The sequence below is a fragment of the Triturus cristatus genome, chromosome 3_1 (genome assembly GCF_964204655.1).
Source record: "Triturus cristatus chromosome 3_1, aTriCri1.1, whole genome shotgun sequence".
NCBI lineage: Eukaryota > Metazoa > Chordata > Amphibia > Caudata > Salamandridae > Triturus > Triturus cristatus.
In genome coordinates this window covers 195,772,191-195,789,319 of record NC_140583.1, presented here as the reverse complement: position 1 = coordinate 195,789,319, position 17,129 = coordinate 195,772,191, and positions in this window count along the sequence as shown.

The following is a 17,129-nucleotide window of genomic DNA, read 5'->3' as shown; positions in this document are numbered from 1 at the left end:
ATTTTTGTATTCTATATTTTGGCCACAGAGTCGTTGCTTCAGAAAGATGAATTGGCTTCTGGCTTCCTGGACCTTCTTAATAAAGACCGGATAGAGGGAGATCAAAGAGCCCTCATACAGTAGTTCCCCCAACTCTCTTGCCCACCTTAAGGCAGCATCCCTGTAGTTTAGAAGCTTCACTATCATCGGGTGGTGAGGGGCCTCAGAAGCTTTTCCGTGAACTGCTCCATATTGCCCATCGAGGTGGACTCCGGCAGGCCGGTAAATGGTAATGCAGATGTTGCTCCTTCTGTACCTGGCCTCTAAATCTTCCCCTTTGTCCTGTAGTGTCATGAGCGCTTTAGCCATTTGTTTTTTAATCAAGTCGGTTTTCGATTGCGCCTCTCCCACCTCGGTTACTCGACACTCAGTCATTTCTATGCGCTCTGCCTGTTTGTCAAGGTGCTCTGACATTCTATCCGTTCAGAAGACAAGTGAGTCAATCTTACCATCTATCGTTAGTAAGCTCTTTTGCACCGCAGCGAACATCTGCTTTATATCCCCAGGCTCTTCCTCTGGGGCGTCCACCTGGTCCTCCGAGGAGCGGGACGCCCCGTCTCCCAGGTTCTGGTCCTCTTTTGGTCAAAGAGCAGCTTTGTTTGGGTCTTGTCTACTTTTCCTATTATGTCATTCGCTGAGGGGCAACCCCTGGCCGGTACACGTTTGTGCTGTGTTTTAGGGAACCAAGTTCACTCGGGGACCACTGTGCTAGGAACAGGCCACCGTGTCCGTCGATGTCTCCAGACGCACTGGAGTGGGCTCCTACCTCCCTTTTATCGCTCGTCAGGATCCTCTAACCAGTGTTCTTCCTGCGTCCCAAATGTGTTTAGTTTTGCACTTGAAGTTTTATTTTCATTTTTCATGATAGCATGTTCATATGAACGAGATCTGCATCAAAGTTTTAAGTGGTTTATTGAAAGATGATGGTTTGACCATATATTATTTGGGATAAACTACCCCCTGACATACATGGTAAGGTTATCGCAAGTCACCTTGGAGTTGCATAACCTTCTAAAAGAAGTTGGCCTATGACCTTCTTCCTCTATGTCAGGGTTCTCTAAAGTCCCTCCTGGAGGACCGGGTGTATGCCTGATTCTTAAGATAACCACATTCATCTCCATGGGGATATGTTAAAAATTTGTAATGATTCCGGCCCTCCAGGACCGACATTGTAGAACCCCGCTCTATATTGTTATGGAACTCCCTAGTGACTTGCAATATCCTTACAATATCCTTATAATAAATGGCAGGGGGTATTTTAACCCTTATATAGTTATCAAGTTTAGTCTAGTTTAGTTCAGCCATTGCAGATTTGTAATTCACTATGTATATATATATATATATATACCCCCTGACATACATGGTAAGGTTATCGCAAGTCACCTTGGAGTTCCATAACCTTCTAAAAGAAGTTGGCCTATGACCTTCTTCCTCTATGTCAGGGTTCTCTAAAGTCCCTCCTGGAGGACCGGGTGTATGCCTGATTCTTAAGATAACTACATTTATCTCCATGGGGATATGTTAAAAATTTGTAATGATTCCGGCCCTCCAGGACTGACATTGTAGAACCCCGCTCTATATTGTTATGGAACTCCCTAGTGACTTGCAATAACCTTACAATATCCTTATAATAAATGGCAGGGGGTATTTTAACCCTTATATAGTTATCAAGTTTAGTCTAGTTTAGTTCAGCCATTGCAGATTTGTAATTCACTATGTATATATATATATACATATATATATATATATATATATATATATATATATATATATATATATATATATATTACCTACTGGCGGTCGCCAGTAGGTAGTTATAGTTAGGACCCTGTTTCCATAGGAAATCCGCAACATTCTATTTGGAATAACTTTGGCGCCGGTTGACGAATCCTCGCGAAATTTTCAAAATAGGTGGGGCGCTACGCTCCGCTCCTACCCTGAAAGTCTCGGGGGGATTCGTCAAGCGGGGGCTGAGAAAAAAGGGGGGTCCCAAAACGCGTTTTTCCCATGCATTTTTCCATAGGACCTTTAGACACAGCTACAGCTCGAACGGCCGAACAGAGTTACTTGAAATTTCGCAGAGAGGTAGTCCTCAGGTCAAGGAAGTGCCTTTTGTAGGTCTGGTGTAAATCTGTTCAGTAGATCCTGAGAAAATAGCATTTAAATCAATATATATATCTGAGCCAGCTTACGGTGCGCTTACCGTGCGCTTACGGTAAGCTTTGTTTTTAATGAACAATTAATCGATTAAGTTTCTCAACGAAGCGCATAATATGTCCTGCGTGTGCGGACGATGCGCGAAGCGCATCGTGCGTACATGGCCCATCCAGCGTAACGTGGGCACGTGGTGCGTGTAGCGCACCGCGTGCCCACCGTGCGTGCACGGCACTAACTGCGTAAAGTGGGCGCGCGGTGCACACTGTGCACACTGTGCGCGAAAAGTGCGTGAAGCGCACCGTGCGCGCACGGAACAAACTGCGTTAAGTGGGCGCGCACGCCACGAATGGCGTAAAGTAACTTAGCATTTAAAAAACCGTAGAAATTCACTGAAAAAACCATAGGTTTCACACACGTTATAGTTAGGAATTAGCATTTAAAAAACCTTGCAAATTCAGTGAAAAAACCATAGGTTTCACACACGTTATAGTTAGCTGGACATTTTACTCGTAAAAAACCATTGAAATTCCCCCGTTATAGTTAGTGCAGGCAACTATAACTCACGCGACCGCAATCCACTGCTGATGCTAATACTGTATTTAGACACTTATTTGCCCATGTCTTCTTCCATTAAATTTTAGCTATACATATATTACAAATATTTTTTTTTCATAAAGACACATATGTCATCAGCAGAGGATTGCGGTCGCGTGAGTTATAGTTGCCTGCACTAACTATAACGGGGGAATTTCAATGGTTTTTTACGAGTAAAATGTCCAGCTAACTATAACGTGTGTGAAACCTATGGTTTTTTCACTGAATATATATATATATATATATATATATATATATATATATATATATATATATATATATATATATATATATATATATTCACTGAAAAAAACAAAGGTTTCAGGGGCGTTATAGTTAGGAATTGGCATTTAAAAAATCTTAGAAATTCACTGAAAAAACCATAGGTTTCAGGGGCGTTATAGTTAGCTGGACATTTCCCTCGAACAAAACCCTAGAAATTCCCCTGTTATAGTTAGTTCAGCTAACTATAACTCGCGCCCCCACAATGCACTGCTGATGACGTCACATATTACATGACTCATGACATGGTCAGTGACATCACAGATGACATCACTGATGACATCTCAAATTACATCACTGATGACATCACTGATGACGTCATCCATTGAGGATGTGTTTCTGAACAGTTTTAATATGTTTAATATATATAGGGAAAGGCCTGTTGAAGAATAAGTGGGTGTACAAGTGTGTGAATGGGTGATTTTCTAGGTGCGTAACTGACTCTATAAGTGAGTCATTAAATGTATCTTACTGCAGACTAGTGACTAAACTGTGTGAATGTCTGTATCTGTCTATCTGTTGGTGTATAAACGGCTGCATGGTTTTGTGAATAGCAATATGAGTGTCTCTATGGGTTATTGATTGGTTGTCTGAGTATCGGTATGGGTGCCTGAGTGTATGTGTGGGTGGGGTGTGTGTGACTCTTTGCATAGATGTGTGAGTGGGTGATTCTATGGGTGCATGGTTTTAAGAGTGCAACTGTGATGGACTGTATGGTTGGGTGAGTGTATGTAAGGGTGTGTTAGTGATTGAATGTATATCTCAGTTGTACATGTGACAGTAACTACATATGTGAAACACAGTGTATATGTGTATAAGAGTAAATAACTATCTATATGTTTGAGTGTGTGATTGCGGGACTGGCTGTAGGGATGAGTGTGTGCTTGTACTAGTTATTGAATAAGAGTGTCAAAATGTTTTAGTATTTTTATGAGTAAGTGAACTTGAGTGTGTTGAACTGTATAGGTGAGTCAATTGGACTGTGTTTAATTATTTGCACAACTGACTAGGTGTGTCAGTACCTCAATGGATGATTGGCAGTGTGTGAGTGTCTATATATGTGTATAAATCCATATGATAGTCTTGTACGGAGTGACTGTAAGTATGAGTGACTGTACAGGTGAGTGAGTGGAGGTGCATGTAGATCTAAGAGTCAATGAGTGGGTATGTAGTTATTGGTATTGGAGTATCTATGGTCGTCAAAATGGCAGTCTGAAATTTTGAGTTGGTGTATCAAAAGTCATATTAGGGTGTGGGAAGGTGTACTAATTTATGTTATGTTATGTTATGTTATGTTATAATGAACTTGTATAGCGCACATACACCGGATTGGTTTCTTGGCGCTTCTTGGATCAGAGACAGGGAGATTACGAATCAGTGGGTCAGTCGAATGCTTGTTTGAAAAGCCATGTTTTTTGCAGTTTGCGGAATACCTCGATGTTTGTACAACTTTTGATCTCTAAGGGCAAGGAATTCCAGTACCTTGGGCCCAAGAAGGCAAACCTAGATCCACCAAAACGCTTCTGTTTGAAGGAGGGTATTGTTAAAAGATGCAAGTGAGTGGATCTCAGATTACGGTTGGGAACATATCTGGTGATTAGGCTGTCAATGAACTTAGGGTTTTTACCATTCAGGGTTTTGAATATAATACAGCCCATCTTAAAGGCGCACCTTTGTGATATTGGAAGCCAATGTAATTTCCTGAGGAGGGGGGAAATATGTTGGCGTTTGTTTTCTTGAAATATTAACCTAGCTGCTTGGTTCTGTATTAGTTGTAAGCGATAGTTAAGATAGGCTGGGATACCAAAATATAAGGAGTTAGCATAATCGATATGCGAAATCACCATAGCAAGAATAGCTTGTAATTTAGCCTCCTGAGTTAAGAACCGACTAATTTTCTTTATTTTTCTCAGTTGGAAAAAACATGTAGATGATACTGATCCTATTTGAGTTTTCATGGATAGATCACTACAGATAGTGACTCCCAAGGTTTTGGCATGCTTGGAGGGGCTCGGTGGTTGTCCCAGTTCGTTTGGCCAAAAGTTGGGGGTCCACTGGTTTAGTGAGCCACCCGTGAGGATCAATTCAGTTTTGTCTGGGTTTAGTTTCAATTGGTTGCTGTTCATCCAGTCACGGATGAACAGCATGGTTGTTTGGAATTCAGAAACGGCGCCTAAAGAGTCATTGATAGGAAAGATCAGTTGAAAATCATCTGCGTAGTTAAAGGTCTGGATATGTTTTTCTTTTAATGCATGGATCAGAGGGAGAAGATACAAATTAAAAAGATGAGGGGATAGAGAGGATCCCTGGGGAACTCCACAGGTATTTTTGATCATGGGGGTTGAGAACCCGCCAAGATATACGGCTTGTGAGCGATCTGACGTCATCAGTGATGTCATCAGTGATGTCATTTGAGATGTCATCAGTGATGTCATCAGTGATGTCACTGACCATGTCATGAGTGATGTAATATGTGACATCATCAGCAGTGCATTGCGGGGGCGCGAGTTATAGTTAGCTGAACTAACTATAACAGGGGAATTTCTAGGTTTTTGTACGAGGGAAATGTCCAGCTAACTATAACGCCCCTGAAACCTATGGTTTTTTCAGTGAATATATATATATATATATATATATTCACTGAAAAAACCATGGGTTTCACACACGTTATAGTTAGGAATGAGCATTTAAAAAACCTTGCAAATTCAGTGAAAAAACCATAGGTTTCACAGACGTGAAATGTACAGCTAACTATAACTTGTGTGAAACCTATGGTTTTTTAAGTGAATATATATATATATATATATATATATATATATATCAAGAGGAAAAACAAAAGTAAAAGAAGGCAAGACCTGCGGAGCAAAGAACAACAACACTGGCGTGGGAACCAACCAAGGGCCTGAACGCGAGGGGAAAGTAATGTATGGACAAAAACTCACGGTAATGAACTTCTCTAATAGACTTTTGACCCAGATGGAAGAGCAGGTTCGGAAAATAGGTTGAACCTTTTGTCCAGACTATCCCCTTGATTACACTCACACACGCATAGATATGTATTGTTTTGTACGAAAACTAAAATTGTTTAAGATTCACAAATTCAGACAGCATAATCAAACTATAGCAGCAGCAACGGCACACCCCATGTCCCCCTCTATTGATGACATTGGAATTTTAAGGACACTCAACAGTCTTAGTAATGAACAGGAAGCACACAACACACAGACAATAGAACTTTCTGACCTGAGTATTATCACTACAGTAGAAACTCCAGGACTAGATCATTCCAGACCCATTGTCACTCCTTTTAGAGCTGAATCGAAGTACAGGCCACAGATCCCTAGAGATAATATTGATGTCTTTCATGAGATGGTAAATCATGACATTCTACAGCTCCTCAAAAAAACTGTTACTAATTCCAATCTAACTAGAACACAAAGAGAGATGATAAGGGGTCTCCAAAACGATGACAGCATTATTATAAAGCTGTCCGATAAAGGCGGAAACATCGTCTTACGGGATAAAAAGAATTACATCCAGGAAGCCATGAGAAAACTCAACAACATGACATGCTACACAAAGGTAGATAAATCTTATCTCAATAAGTTGCAGGCTAGATTTTTCGACCTCCTTAAAGGGTGGACAGACAAGAACCTCTTGAACTGGGATGAACAGAAATTTCTAAAAAATGACACACCAACCATACCCACCTTTTACCTCCTACCAAAGGTACACAAGGACCCTGTGCAATCGCCAGGTTGGCCCATAGTATCATCCAAAAACAGTCTGTTCGAGAATGTTTCCATGTACGTGGACTATTTTTTATCAGACTATGTGAAGGATTTGACATCCTACCTTATAGATACTAAAGACTTTCTACAAAAGATAGAAAATATACATTGGGACAGAAATTACTGGCTTGTGTGTCTGGACGTGGAAAGCTTATATTCGAGCATTAGGCACAGAGACAGACTGAAAGCGTGTGAGCACTTCCTTAGCTCTATAAGTACACACTTGTTAGCACACAGTAGGAGGTTACTACAAATGATTGAGATATGTCTTCTGGAAAATGTGTTCACATTCAATGGGGTACTATACAAACAAGTACAAGGACCTTCGATGGGCACCTGCTTCGCTCCCAGCTACGCCAATCTCTTGGTGGGCTGGTGGGAGAAGCAGGTGCTCTGGAGTGAATCCATGGAACATTGGACCAATAAGGTCAATATCTGGCTCAGGTTTATTGACAACGTTTTCTTTGTATGGGAAGGCAGAGAGGAAGAATTGCTCATCTTTGTGAGAGAACTTAATGAGAATGCTTTGAATTTAAAGTTTACCATGCTGCACAGCCAAGAAACTGTAGACTTATTAGACATCAGACTCACTGTGAAGGGAAATAAACTAGAGACGGATCTTTTTAGAAAGAGCACCGCCGGTAACTCAGTGCTGCATTCGGCGAGTTGCCATCCCCGTAATTTGGTGAGTTCCTCCGCGCGAAAAGAAATTGTAGCTCAGAGGAAGCATACAAAAAGAACAAAAAGGAGATGTGACATAGATTCCGAGACAGAGGGTATCCCCTCAAAATGCTCAAAATGGGTGAGAGAAGAGCTGATGAGATAGAAAAAAGTCAAGCACTATAAAAAGCACCTAAAAGTAAACGATCAGAGACAGACTCACCCATAAGACTCATCACGACATACAACTCCCAATCTAGTCTATTCAGTCAAATAATCAAAAAGAGATGGGACATCCTGACAGAAGACAGAATCCTTAGAGAAAAACTAGGCTCACATCCAGCCATAACGTACAGGAAGGGCCCATCAGTTAAGGAGAAGATTGTAAAGAGTCACATGAACAATCAGAAATTGACGTGGCTAGATAAGGTGGGAGGATTTCACCGATGTGGCTAATGCAAGGCTTGCAGTCACAGTGAGAATGTGAAAGAGGTTACTCTAGAGAGAACCAAGAGGAAGTGGTACATCCGTAAGAACATACAGTGTGGCACAGATTTTGCAGTCTATGTTATCACGTGCCCGTGTGGTAAGTGGTACATAGGCTCAACAACTTTTCCGGTAATGAAGAGAATACTGGAGCACTGGCGTGCTATTACTAATATGGACTTCAGTTACAGCACAGCCAGAAATTTCCACCAACAACATAATGGGGATTGGATAAAGGCGAAATACTTTGCCCTTGACGCCATCCCTAAAAACACGAGAGGTGGAAACAGGATTCAAGCATTGCATAGAACAGAATCCAGATTCATTCTGCAGGCTGGCAGTGTAGTTCCATTTGGGATGAACAATGATGAAGAGATGCATGTGCATCTATAAATTAAATAGAATGAAGCCTCCCGTTGCACCTTTCAGAAACTAGAGTTCTCTCTATTTGAGTTCAGATTTTATCTTGTCTGTAGTTTTATATTATGTCACTTACCTCATCCCTGTTATATTTTATTTTCTGTATCCCTTCACAATCATATAACGCATGTGTGATATGTCGAATGTCATTTAGAGAGATGTAGACCTTGTCTTAACCTAATCTCCGATGACCTTAAACATAGATACTGTCCATGGATTGTTTCCTTGCCAATGACTTTAGAAACCGGGTACTGGAACGAAAACATGACTAACCATCTTTATCGCTGGTTTTTTTTACCCTTAGATTGAACGTATGGAGCTTATGATCGCCACTACTACCGTTAAGAGCTACGAGCACGGAGTTTTAGGTGTTTGTTACCACAATCACCATCTCCTTTTCTAGACACTGGTCTGGGTAATGTCAGACATAAAACATCTTTCTGGTTATATTCTGATGGTTTATATGTTGGGGACATTTATCTGGCTAATAATTCTTGATTATTTTTCTTGGATATAATTCGGACAGCATATCAACTTCATGAATTAGGGTACTAAACCCTTGATTAGTCTGCTCCCTGATTGAACGATGGAGACGGAATAGGGACTTTATGATGGGTACTTTACAGTTAGATTGTTCCACTTAGACAGAATAGAGTTTCCATTGCCGTCATGCTAAGGGTCAATGGGAAAAAAGCAAACAACATCTCTCCATGAATCAATACCAATATATTAGCGCTTTATATGAGAAATGACACCATTTTTCATTTTACTGTGCACATTGCGTTATGTCACTGAAATTATTTGTTTATCCAGTATCACTCACCTGCATAATTTTGTTTTGCTGCGGATGGTTTTGAATCCCAAGTCTTTCTTTGATTTCTATGTGTATGTCTATAAAAAACCTGAACTTTGAGCTTAAGGTTATGTGACCAAGAGCTGGATAGCTCGAAACGCGTCTTTTTTGTTTGCCCTGAAATAAATACTTATTGACCAACTTGGATCGGTGTGGCTCGTGCTTGCGAGATATGGCCCTGCTTTAGCAAAACTCCGCAATCCAGGACGAAAACAGAAGGACTCTTGGAGAAGTGGTTTATTTAGACTTTAACTGTTTCCATTGTTTTTTGAGCAATCAACACGGAAAGTGCAAGGGGCATGTATACCCCAAGTAAGACCTATGTTTGATAGATAGATAGAGTTCTCTCTATTTGAGTTCAGATTTTATCTTGTCTGTAGTTTTATATTATGTCACTTACCTCATCCCTGTTATCTTTTAGATAGATAGATAGATAGATAGATAGATAGATAGATAGATAGATAGATAGATAGATAGATAGATAGATAGATAGATAGATAGATAGATAGATAGATAGATAGATAGATAGATAGATGGATGGATGGATGGATGGATGGATGGATGGATGGATGGATGGATGGATGGATGGATGGATGGATGGATGGATGGATGGATGGATGGATGGATGGATGGATGGATGGATGGATGGATGGGACGGTGGGTTGGGTGGATGGATGGATGGATGGATGGATAGATAGATAGATAGATAGATAGATAGATAGATAGATAGATAGATAGATAGATAGATAGATAGATAGATAGATAGATAGATAGATAGATAGATAGATAGATAGATAGATAGATAGATAGATAGATAGATAGATAGATAGATAGATAGATAGATACCCATACAGTTAAGGTTTAGCCACACTTTCTATTGCAGATCATCTAATCTGCCCCAACATTTGGCACACACATACTCAACTAAGGTCTGTCATGCTAACTTTCAAGAAGTTCCATATAGGAGATAAAAGTAAAGAGGGAATCAAAAGAGATGAGCCTTTCATTTTGGTTCTTGATACATATTTTGCTTGCACTTACAGCCATATGCACAGAACGGATTTACAACAAACCTGAAATGAATGCAGAACTTTACTCGGAAAGTATGCTTTTGATGGTTTGGTGTGAATTGATTCAGTAGTTTTTTAGATACTAGGATCTGAAGCATTTGCTGGGTGGACTTGAAAAGGTTAACGCTTTTGTATATCTCGTCACTTGAAACAACACTTATTAATTGCTTATATCATCAGCACTTTTTGACAAATATTCTTGACGTTTGGCCGGCATGATTTGCCCTCATTACGAGTAGCCTGATTAATTGTGAAATGTACAGTAACTCCTGTCACTGCACACATCACAATTCGGAATTTGGTGGTTAACAGAGCACTCCCACAGTTTTCTCTTTACAAATCTCGGTAGGTCAACCCTACTAAATTGTATTGTGTGAAAATTGCTTGATAATCATCAAGGCAATCAGGTTTTAATTGGCTAACCACCAACATCTGCATGTTATCCCCCTTTTTTGGGAATAAACTCCGAATTACGAGTTATTTATTCGTCCTGACAAGTTCCGACCCAGTGAAGTCATATTTTGTTTGATCCCATAAATATCAGTCCATACACCAGGCCACTAATAATTAGCGCCTTCATTTGCTGAAATTTCTTTTGGCACTATAAAATTTGTGCATGTTCAACAAGAGTGAGAACCAGTTAAAAAGTGGGAGTTGGAGCAAAAAAGTGTTCAAACTTAATAAGTTTGACAAATCTGCACATAATTTGACGAAACCTAGAAAGGATTAGTTTTTAATTGGTTTGCAAGGGTCATTAAAACGTTCATTTGCTCATAACGTTGGTGCTGTTTTATGAATCGCCATCAAATGTGGCAACTCGTTCACAAGTTACACTGATGCAGGTATTTCAAATTGTGGGTAGATCCAGTGGTGGGGAAATAATAGAGGGTCAATATATGATTTGTTTACTAATAACTTTGACACCTTTTTATGGATCTGTACAAAGTTTGGCAGAGACTGAACCGGTTTAGCCTTCTGTTGGGATTATGTAGAATCATTAAAGGTGGACCCAATTAAAAATTGGTATCCAAAAAATGTTCATTTGTTCAAGGGAAGGCCCTTTTTGCGTGGTCAGCCCCCACTATTTGCTGATTTTGTTGCTAGTGTACCAGCTGTGGGCACAGTCATTCAGCACCCAGTGTATGGACTCTGACCCTAAAAACATATATATTTGCCTAATCATTGATTGGCATATTTTACTTACCTATAAGTTCCTAGTATATAGTACCCACTGTTTGCAGAGCTTGTAAGTTAATTGTCACTAGTAGACTGCAGCCCCTATTACGTTATCAATAAAGTGACAGTGCAAAGCATGTCTTCAGGCCTGCCCCTGCAGCCTTGAGCACGCAGTTTTCAAAACTGCAAATTCAGCCTAGCAAAATAACTTCTTTGCCTGTCCTAAACCTTCCTTGGTAATACCTACAAGTCAACCTTAAGGGAGGCCCATAATGCCAATGGTGCAGTTGCATGGTATTAACATGTAGGACATGTGTACTTAAGTTGTACTTGTCTTAGCAGTAAAAAATCTCCAATTTTGATTTTCCACTGTGACAATGCTATCTCTCCCATAACACCGTATAATGCATAACTTATATTTGGGAATAACTAGAACCATGATTCAAGGAATCAAATTAATAGGAATTTAAAATTCAATTGAATGGCCAAGTCAGATTTTAAATTACTATTTTTAAAATGCCAATACCAATAGAAAGTTTGCATTTTTCTGCCAACATCTAGTAGCCTTTTTACAGATAATCCCCAACAGTCACCTGGCTGCCTGCTGGCAAGTATAAATGGCTCCCAGGAAGGGAACAAATAGGCCTGATCTAGGAGGAAGTGTGACCTCCTCCTGCCAGAATGGCCCATGGGATGTGCTCACCAAATCTGCAAGCTTGAAAATCGCATCCCCTGTCACAGTAAGATGTAACTCAGAGCTAGACCTGCCCCTGCCATTGTCCAAGTAGCCAAAGTGGCTCCAATCCCAGTGGGGGGAAACCTGTACCAGAATTGGTTTGCAGAGGCAGTTTCCAATTTCCCAAGACACACCTCTGTTGGAGTGCTGTGAGCTCTGACTATGGTGGGGAAGATTCTGCCATGTTGGATTTTGGCAGATCAGAGCACTGTGGGATTGTTTAGGCCCCCCTGGAAATATTGGTAAAGTGAGCAGCATTGCCCCTAGGAACATTTTTCCCTATTGGATATAGAGTTTCCTTCACCCACCATCTAGTGCTAGGCATAAAGGTGGCACTCCTGGATACCTTCCACGGAACTCTGATGTGCCAAAGGAAGACAGAAAAAGGGTTGCCCTTATCAAACTCTTCAGACTTCAGAAAGAGAACGGCACCTTCTTTAACCGGTAGAGAAAAACTACAAGGACTAGTCCTGCTTCCACTTGAACCTAGGACAGAAGAGTAGGCTCCAGCAGCTGGTTTGCTAGACTCCTGGTAAGCTACAGTGACACAAAAGCTGGAGGATGCTCACCTTCCTGGACTTTCCCTGGACTCTGCTGGTGAAGGCACCAAAAGTATAAATCCGGCAAAGGGAATTTCCTTTGACATGAATTTCAAATCTCTCACACAGGGAAATTTCATGCCAAAAGTAAATAGCTTCACCAGGACTTTGTCCAATGGTTACCTGGCCTGTGGAACCCAACTCGGCCACAGCTTGCTGCATTGTCACACTGAGGATTTTCAACTTCTATTTCGAAGACTAAGTCAGAAGGTTAATCTCTCCACAGTGCCAACCCTGGTAGCTGTATCCAAAGCACCCTACATCGCGGATTGCCTTAAAATTTGACTTTACCTTGTCTAGTGCAACCAGATAACTGCAGTTGGCGCTGTAAGCTTTTTTTAGAGGTAGGAACATCTAAAGCTTTAAAAACTCAGATCTTTGGTTCCCTATATCTGTTGTTTGTCTTTATGCTTTACACATTTCTCCTAAGATAAGCTTGTCTGCTCTATACTACAGCTACCAAGGGTCGAGCTCAGGTTTAAATTGTAGAGACCTAACTGGACTTAGGAAGGAATAGTACCATTATTCTTGAACTAGATTACCATCCACTTCAACTAATAATCAACTAGCCCACAATTTGCTAATTGTCTATTGGTTTGTCCAGTTTTGTTCCAATCTTTTAATGGAGAACGGAGCAAAGGTAATGAAGGGGCCAATACAATTTCATCTGGTTGTAACTTTCAGTAATGTTTGATGAATCTGTATCAAACTTGACAGGCATTTACCTACCACATTACATGGCAACTGTGATCCAATAACATGTTATTTTTAAATCAAAGGTCAGATTGAAGTTTATTACTACAGTAAAGCAGAATTGAATGCAGAATAACACTGCTTCTTCGCAGAATGCATTTGCCAATAGCCTATTGAACAAAGGTAATTCTTAGCATACTGGATTACTATAATCAAATATAAATGAATAATTAAAAATTCCATATACCATATGTGCAAACGTGAAGTGTAGTATGAAATGTATTACTATTGTTAAGGGAGGGAATGGCAATCATGTCCTACTCTTTTCACCTCTTGTGTGTCATGCTCCCTCACTATACTCAATAATGATAATAAACAGAATATTACACTCTATAATTAGCATGTTTTGTAATTTTAAATGTATTAACTTTAATTTTTGTGGATCTGGGAGTTGTGGGTGGATTGATGAGTAGTTTTTAAATGAAAATATATAATAATTTAAATAATATATTGTGGGCCAGATGTGTCAAGATAGTTATTTGCGATTCCCTAATTGCGAATAACAAGGATTCACAATTAGGGAATCACAAAATGCCATGTATGAAGGTGTATAGTATACCTTTTGCGATTCCTAGGGGGTCGCAAATAACCTACCTCATGAATATTAATGAGGTAGGTCGCAATTTACGGCCACCTAGGAATCGCAACAGTCACAGGGAGGGTGGCCTTCTGAGTTCAGCAGACCACCATGTCCGTGATTGCTTTTAAAGAAAGCAATCTTTCTTTTTTGTAAAGCATCCCGTTTTCCTTAAAGAAACAAACGAGATGCTTCACAAAACGAAAAATGAAAAGTTTTCTTTTCATTTTTAAAGAGCAGGCAGTGGTCCGTGGGACCACTGCCTGCAACCTGTTAAAAAAATGGTTTTACACACATTCACAAAGGGGAAGGGGTCCCTTGGGGACCCCTTTCAATTTGTGAATGGGTTAACACCTACTTGAAGTAGGTGATAACATGCAAATGTTTTGCGACCGCAAATGTGGTCTTAAAACATTCATACACACCGATGCGATTCGGTATTAGGAAGGGACGCCCTAAACACGCCCCTTCCTAATACCGAATCGCAAACCCATTTTGCGAATCAGTAACAGGTTACCGAATCGCAAAATTAGGTTTGCTGCATCGGAAAAGCAATTTTTGCGTTCACAAACGGGCAGATTCTGAGAGTCTGCCTGATTGCTAATGCAAAAATGCTTGATACATCTGCCCCACATTGTTTTATTCATAAATCATAAATTTTGTTAAATGACATTTGTAATTTTATGTGTTACATTAATAATGTGGTTTGAAAGGTGTATTGTGGGAATGGGTGAGTTGTGTTTTCTAAAAATAATAGTGAATTTCAATTAATTTGCGATTTTAATACATAAAATATGTGGAAATTGTATACACTTGTAAATCTTTAAAATGGAATTAAATAATTGTTAAACATTTTACAATTTTTCATTTTTTTAAATTAGATTTCTAAATAATGTTAAATGTGTACCTATATCATTTGAGTGAATAAAATAACAAATTTGGCTCTTCCAATATTTGTACTTTTTTACAATTTCACAATTGCTATGAAGACAGGAGGTAGAGTACTATATGTGATTCTCAATGCCCAATATAAACTCTTTCCCCAATGTATGTTAGAGTGGAGTTAGAGTAGTTAACCAGAGCCCCCATCAAGATATGCACGTCCCCTAGTGTTTCTTAAATTGTGGATAGAATAGTATATCTGATCCCCACCCCCAATTTATGTACTTTCCCCAATGTTTGTTAGACTGGATTCAGGATTGTACATCTTACTCCTAATGTATGCGCTTTACACAATGATTGTTATATTTGAGTTAGAATAGTATGACAGACCCTCCAATGTCCATACTATTGCCAATGTCTGATAGACTGAAGTTAGAATAGTCAATCAGATACATACCCAGTAAGTGTATGGATTCTCCAGATGTTTGTTAGACTAAAGTTAGAATAGTAAACCTGACTCACAATGTTTGCTGGATGGAAGTTTGAATTGTAAGTATGACTCCTCTTCCCTGTGTAGGTACTTTCTCTGATGTTTGTTGGACTAGAGATCACATTGTAAATCAGGCTCCTGCAAAGTATTCTCTTTCCCCAAAGTTTCTTGGATTGGAGTTGTTAGAATAGTAGATCTCAACATATGATCTGTTCCCATACATTTCTTAGACTGAAGTTAAAACAATACATTTCTATCCTCCCCCCACAATGGATGCATCTTCCTAAGGTTTGAAGGACAGCAGTTTGTTCTTGTTATTAGTTTATTTTTTTAACAGGTTGCAGTTAAGTAAACATATGTCACTAGAATATTTTCAGATATTAAGAGAATATTCAATATAGAACTACATATTTTTATTTATTTTTCTTTTTCTTATTTTATTTTTACAATATGCAATGTCTTTACAATTTAAAAACATGTATAATGGCTTGATAAAAATAAAATATAGTACATGTTTAAATACATTAATACGCATATCTGTTTATATTCTGTTATTATTTGGTAAAAAACATAGTAGACTGTAGGAAATCAGGTAACTGCTGGGGGGAGGGGTGAAACACTAATCAAGCAGCAACAACATTTTTTGTAAGTGTGGAGTCACAAGCAAACCTCAAATGAACATGTGCCCAACCCTCTGGTAGCTTGACACAAAGCAGTCAGGCTTAACTTATAGGCAGTATGCAATGTATTTATGCAGCACAAGTGAAAACACCAGACAAGAAAAATAGTGTAAAGTGTAATAAATAATTAGGGAAAAATCCATTCAATAGAACTGGATATAAGCATTTTAAAGATGTCAGAGAATTTAGCAATTTAGAAATCAGTACTGTGTATGCAGACAGGACACCATGGGCCCGATTCCGAAGTTGTTAGGAAAGCCTTCCTGATGACTCAGCTCCGGAGTGCTTTCGAACGACTCAGATCTGTCTACTCTGAGCAAGTGATTCCAATGTGTATGGACGACTCCGTACACAACTCGCTCGAGGTCCCATTGACTCCAATGGGAGTCTGTGTTCAGAACGCAAACACAGGCTACCATTGGTAAAACTGGGGTTAGGGAAAACCGTGCACCCTGTAGCGGGCACCCAATTGTGCCTGCCACACTATGCTGGTGTGAAAGGGGGGTCCCTTGGGTATCCCCAAGGGTACCATCCGGTGGCCTACGGGTGTAGGGGGCCTGCTACAGGCCCCCAAAGTACAACTACAACAGCTGTTTCTTGTCGGATACTCCGCTGTCGGAGTAATGGATTGTAATTGCTCATTCGGAATACAATACTATTGGGCTGTCCGAATTGGATCTGGGTGATGTTACATCGGGGACTGGGTCGGACAGTCTGGACGCATTGACAGCATTGGAATCGCTTGTTTGGAAACTCGTCCGAATCGTTAGGAAACATAGGTGCCTAAGCCGATTCAGAGAGTCCTGATGCCGTTAGGAGCTTTTCCTGACCACATCGGAATCGGGCCCTATGTATTGAAGTGTACGTGTCAACCCCTCTCATCA